Here is a 6,166-nt window from a genome sequence, read left to right on the forward strand (position 1 = left end):
TGTTGAATCAGCCTTGCATAGCTGGAATAAATCCTGCTTGGTTATGGTCTATAATTTTTTCATACATTGTTGGATTCGATTTGCTAATATTCTGTTGAGGATCTTTGCATTAATGTTCATGAGAGATATTGATCTGTAATTTTCCTTTCTTGTAACGCCTTTGTCTGGTTTTGGTATTGGCATAATGCTGGCCTCATAGAATGAGTTAGGCAGTGTTTGCTCTGCTTCCAGTTTCTGGAAGGGATTGTAGAGTACTGGCATAGTTTCTTCCTTAAATGTTTGGTACAATTCACCAGTTATACCATCTGGGCCTCATGTTTTCTGTTTTGGAAGATTTACAACATTGATTTAATTTTACAATAGATATAGACCTCTTCATATTATCTATTTCTCCTTGTGTAAGTTTGGTAGTTTGTATCTTTTAAGGAATTGATCCATTTCATCTAAGTTATCAAGTTTGTGAGCATAACGTTGTTCATAGTATTCCTTTATCATCCTGTAGTCCATGGGATTAGTAGTGATGGCTCTTCTTTCATTTCTGATATTATTAGTAATTTTTTTCTTCTCTTTTTTTTTTCTTGGTTTGACTGGATAGAGTTTTATCACTTTTACTGATCTTTCAAAGAATCAGCTTTTGATTTCATTGATTTTCTATACTGTTTTTACTGTTTTCAGTTTCATTGATTTCTGGTCCAATTTTTATTATTCCTTTTATTCTACTTCCTTTAGGCTTAAATTGCTCTTCTTTTTGTAGTTCCCTAACGTGGAAGATTAGATTATTGATATTAGATCTTTCTTCTTTTTTAATATGTGCATTTCATGCTATAAATTTCCCTCTAAGCATCGCTTTTGCTGCATCCCACAGATTTTGATAAGTTGTATCATTTAGTTATAGCAATATTTTTAGATTTATTCGAGCCTTCTTCTTTGACCCGTGTGTTGTTTATAAGTAGGTTGTTTAATTAATTTGACGATTTTCTAGCTACCTTTCTGTTTTGATTTCTAATTTAATTCCATTGTGATATATGAATATGTTTTATATGATTTCTACTCTTTTAAAATTGTAAGGTGTATTTTATGACCCACAATGTGGTCTATATTGGTGAATGTTCCATGTGAGCTTGTGTATTCTGTGGTTGTTGAATGGATTATTTTATTATATTTTCATGCTGTATTAGATTTAAGTTTAAAAAACCTTTTCAAATTATGTTACCTGCTATAGATCATTTTACCTGCTCCTCTGTCTGGCAGCCAGTCTCTGGTCTCTTCAGCAATAGTGAGGTAGGTACCTTTTCCTCAGGGAAGAGAAATCCATGGTTTGTTGCCTTTGCCAGTAATGAAAATGTTGGAGATCTAGGTGGCAAAGCTGTTGCCTTTGGCATCTTTCATATGAACCATATCAAAACAGCCAGGATATTTCTCCATTGGTGATCATACCTACTCTTTTCAGGTTAGCACCTCTGGTCACCACCATACACAGTATCCAAATCAATTTGAGTGGTGTCATTCACCTTGCTGAAGGGATTAGGGTAGCAGATAATTTGAGGATCACTGGTCGCTGGAGAAGTGATTCCTTTTGTGCCCACAAAGACCTTTCTCCCTTTGCACAATTTGTACGTGGCCTCTTTGGGCATAATATGATGAACAGCGAAGCAACACTTGGTGTCATAGATTGGTCTTGTCAATGCTGATGACATCCATAAAACCAGCAGGGTAGGTTATATCAGTTCAGACCTTACCATCAGCCTTAATGAGTTGCTTCATGCAGATCTTTACCTCCTACTAGAGCATACTTAAGTCTGTTACTTAGGAAAACGATGAGGGGGAAACATTCTCTCAGGTTGTGGGGATTGGTAGATGGACAAGGAGCCATGTATTAATTGCATAATTTAAAACTCCTTTGTTTTTAAGACAAAATGTTCAGCTTGATAGTTTAAGGCTCATAGAAGGGTCAGATGCTTCTTGAAACTATGAGCCATGGCTGCACTAGGTACTGAAAGAGCTGCATGGAGTATTCTATAAATGTCAATTACATTAAGTCGATTGATAGTGCTGTTCAGGTCATCTACATCCCTACTGACTTTCTGCCTGTGTGATGTATCAATTACTGACAGAGGGTTGTTGATGTCTCCAACTATAATTGTGGATTTCTGTATTTGTTTTTTTCAGTTCTAGCAATTTCGGCCTTGTGAAATAAAAGTGTCCCTATCTGCAGATGGCATGATTGTCTATGCAGAAATCCCAGGGAATCTATGTCAAAAACTCTTAGAACTAATGAGTTCAGCAATGTTGCAGGATACGAGATCAACATACAAAAATCAATTGTATTTCTGTATACTAGCAATGAACATGTCGAAACTGATAATAAAAATTATAATACCATTTAAAGTTGGACAAAATATACTTAGGTGCCCTCAAAGGAGCTTGCAGTGTAGCTGTGTACTGATCTGTGCTGTGGCCCAACACAAAAAGATGAGCCCGGCCCATCGGATCCTCTAAGGAACTTGTGGCTGGGAACTTCTAAAGGATGAGGTAGTGAGCAGGGGGAGCAGAAGCTGGAAGGCCATGAGGTCAACAGAGGTCAGAGGAACCATAAGAAGAGACATACCTCTGCCAGGTTCTTGGGAGGCTGATGTTATCAGGGAGCATGAACCACAGTAGTGTAGAAGCCATGAATAGAGAAGTAAATAGTAGAGGGTGAGGAAATCAGTTTGTGACAGTAGCTATGGGCAATCAATGCAGAGTAGCTGGGCCATGTTAGTGGTCTGAGCGAAGATCCACAGAACTCCGGGTTCCCATGTCTGTGCGTGGCAGTTGTCAGGACAATTTAGGTGACAAGTGATGGAAACCCACCTCAAACTAGCTTGAGCCACAAAGGCATTTATTGGTTCACTAGACTGGGAAGTTCAGGGCTTGAGCTGGCTTTAGGGGCTTAAAATTGCTAGGGCTTTGCCCCTCCTTCCTTGTCTTGGGATGTTTTTTTCTCAAAAATTGACATCATTCTGTAGATAATTTATTCCTTCTGTAGACAGCCACTGGTGACTGAAGCTAGTTGGTTCTCAGTGTTTTTGGTGCGAGCAGAGAGAGGGATCCTCACCCACCATGCACTTCCTCTCTGTGAAGAGTCTCACTGAGCCAGCCTCAGTCAGGTGTTCACCCCTAGACCAATTCCTCTGGCTAGAGAGATGGATTACCCTCATTGGCCAGTCTGAGCTACGATTAACAGCCTCGTCCCTCCCTCAATTAACCATATTAATTGAGAAGGAGTAGTTTCCTAAAGGAGAAACCCAGTATTCTTAGAAGACGGAGGAAGGGTTATGGGCTGACCAAAGCAGTCATGTCCACTCCATGGAGTCGCCTCTCTTCCCACTTGAGGATACTGGAAGGAGTCTCTGTCTGGGAACCAGAAGGCTCTCCCTAGAATAAGTGCTGCCTGTCATGTCTCTCCTTTGGTTTTGGTTTTCTTGGTGTTTAGGGAAGTTCTGTGTGGCATGGTAAGGGGAAACAGCAATGAGATTTGAGTCTGTACCAGCAGAAGGGGGCATGATGACCTTCCTGGCAGAGCTAGGCATTGTCAGCATTGTGCTTGAGGAAGCAGAATCATGTGCTGGGGCATGGAACGGGCCCCAGCAAGGGCAGCCTGTGAGTGGTGAGTGGTGAGTGGAGAGGAGAGGCGTCTGGGAGAGTAAGGGATGGAGAGCTGCTGGTTGCCATGTGATGGGAGAGCGCCACTGGGGCCTTGAGAGACCCAAGTGTACACGCCACTGTGGGCATCCCTGGCTTTCTGAGTGCACTTCTCTCCAAATCCTTTAGTCATAACACTATTTAGGCTGTCTTAAATCTTGTTTTTTTGTAACGGCTAAATATGCAAATAAAGAAATAATTAATGTTGTGAGATTAACAATTTATACTCACCCTACCCAGATGGGCAAAGAAATTCAGCCTTCCTAACTTCCTATAATTCTTCTTATCTCACTTTGAAACGCCTGTTCCCATGACGTAGAAGAGAAAAATCGTGGACTTGGTAATTAAAGGATACGAACTCTTCTGCAGATTAAGGCCACTGTTTTTCTAGGTACTTCAAACTAACTAAATGCTCCGTCTCTTCGACTTTCTTCTCCAAACACTTCTGCTATCCAAGATGGCATTTGGCATGGGGAGATTCCTATGTACCTTCAGAGAGAGGGAGTCCCAGATCCACACGGGGGTCTCTGTGCTGCCCTCTGCGTTCTTGCTGGCCGCTGTGGCCATGTCCTTTGTCCTGCCTGGTCACTGGGTGTCTTGCTGCCATCTGCTGCCGAAGGGTGCATTAATGAAAGCCGGGAGGTGGACCACCAAGCCCTGATCATGCCACCACTGCTCCACTCAGCCCGATATTGGGTCTTATTGGTGCCGAAGATCTTCCCCAAGCACTAATGTGTGTGAACTGCCGTGGCACCATGATTTCAAGAGAACGGGTAATTGTCAGTTTAATACTCTGTATCATTGAATTTAAGAGGCACCGTTATTTTGCATACCCCTAACAAAGTGAATGTGTTGCCAGCTAAACCACGAAATACCATTGCTTGTAAGATGCGTCTCAATTTCAGAGATGAGAAAAGTGCATCTCAGAATCATTAAAATATGGCACTTTGTAATTAATGTAATGGTTAAGAGCTCTGATACTAGAGCCAGGCTGCTTGGGTTTGAATCCCAGCTCTGCCATGTCCAAGCTCTGGGGTCTTGGGCCAGTCACTCACTATCACTGTGCTTCCGTTTCCACGATGGTATAACGGGGACAGATCAACTTTCTGGTGGTGTTGTGAGGATTGAATATATGTGTAAAGCATTCCAAATAGTGCCTGGCACACAGTAAGCACTATATGTGTTTGCTATTTCTATTATAAAATATCCATCACATCTGCAAATAAGGGATAAACTGCTTTACCACCACCTCACCGGGTAAGCAGGGCTCTTGCCAGCCCTCCACCAACCTCTTGGCAGCCCTTGCCCAGAACGAGTCCCTTGCTGCCCCACTGCCAATTTGGGGCTGTCAGGCACCAGTGGGCCCATAAGCCAACCTGGGTATGTCTGAGGCCCATCATTCCCAACCAGATCTCTCATCACTGTAATCCTCAGACACTTCAGGAAAGACAAGCCCCTTCCTCACCCAATGTCCCCGTCCCCTTATCACTATGACCATTCTCACCTTGGCTTCTCCCAACTCTTGCCCCTTCCTGGCAAGCTCTTTCCAAGAACTCCCATTCCACTGCAAACAAATGCACTACCCTCTCAATCTCTTCCCAGAAGGCTTTCTCCACTGTCTTGCAGCCCTAACTGGAGAATGGCCACACCCCCTCCCTGCCACCGTTAGGGTGCAAACTCCTCCACCGCATCCCATCTTGGGGAGAGAGGGGGCAGATCCTCCCAGCTCCTTTATGCTGGGTCTAGACTAGAGCATGATTATTCTACTGTCAAAGCTGACCTTTCGGGCTTCCCTGGTGGCGCAGTGGTTGAGAGTCCGCCTGCCGATGCAGGGCACACGGGTTCGTGCCCCGGTCCGGGAAGATCTCACGTGCCGCGGAGCGGCTGGGCCCGTGAGCCGTGGCCGCTGAGCCTGCGCGTCCGGAGCCTGTGCTCCGCAACGGGAGAGGCCACAGCAGTGAGAGGCCCTCAAGAAGCATCTGACCCTTCTATGAGCCTTAAACTATATCAAGCTGAATTTTGTCTTAAAAACAAAGGAGTTTTAAATTATGCAATTAATACATCATAAATCTTCCTTTTAAAAATCTCATTCTTCCCAGATAAAGCCAGCCCTTGGCCCTAGCCCTGGCTGCTCTTCAGCGAATCCCAGTTATCTGGTTGGTGCATCTCTCTCCTGACCTTTTCCTCTGCAGTAACCCATATACAGAAATGTAGAGTTTTGGTGTGTGTTAAAAAAATCCAGAGCTACAAACGGCTTCTTACTATAAACATAGTTCTGTAACTTGCTTTTTTCACCTATCTTTCCTGGCAGTCTTTCCAAGGACAATTCTACCTAATTTTTTAAAGTTGCTGCATTGTAGCTCTTTTTGCAAATATCACATTTCTTTAGCCATTCCTCCAACATGAACATTTATGTTGTTTTCATTATTCCCCATTATAAGAAAATGCAGAGATAAACAGCTTTCTATGTGTTGGCTTTGCA

General features: G+C 43.2%; 1 pseudogene; it reads right to left on the reverse strand.

The window, feature by feature from the left end:
* Positions 1-1,228: 1,228 nt before the first annotated feature.
* Positions 1,229-1,873, reverse strand: LOC103087539 (40S ribosomal protein S4, X isoform pseudogene; annotated as a pseudogene).
* Positions 1,874-6,166: the final 4,293 nt, after the last annotated feature.

Source organism: Lipotes vexillifer, unplaced genomic scaffold (assembly GCF_000442215.2).
Source record: "Lipotes vexillifer unplaced genomic scaffold, Lipotes_vexillifer_v1.1 scaffold1081, whole genome shotgun sequence".
NCBI classification, from domain to species: domain Eukaryota; kingdom Metazoa; phylum Chordata; class Mammalia; order Artiodactyla; family Lipotidae; genus Lipotes; species Lipotes vexillifer.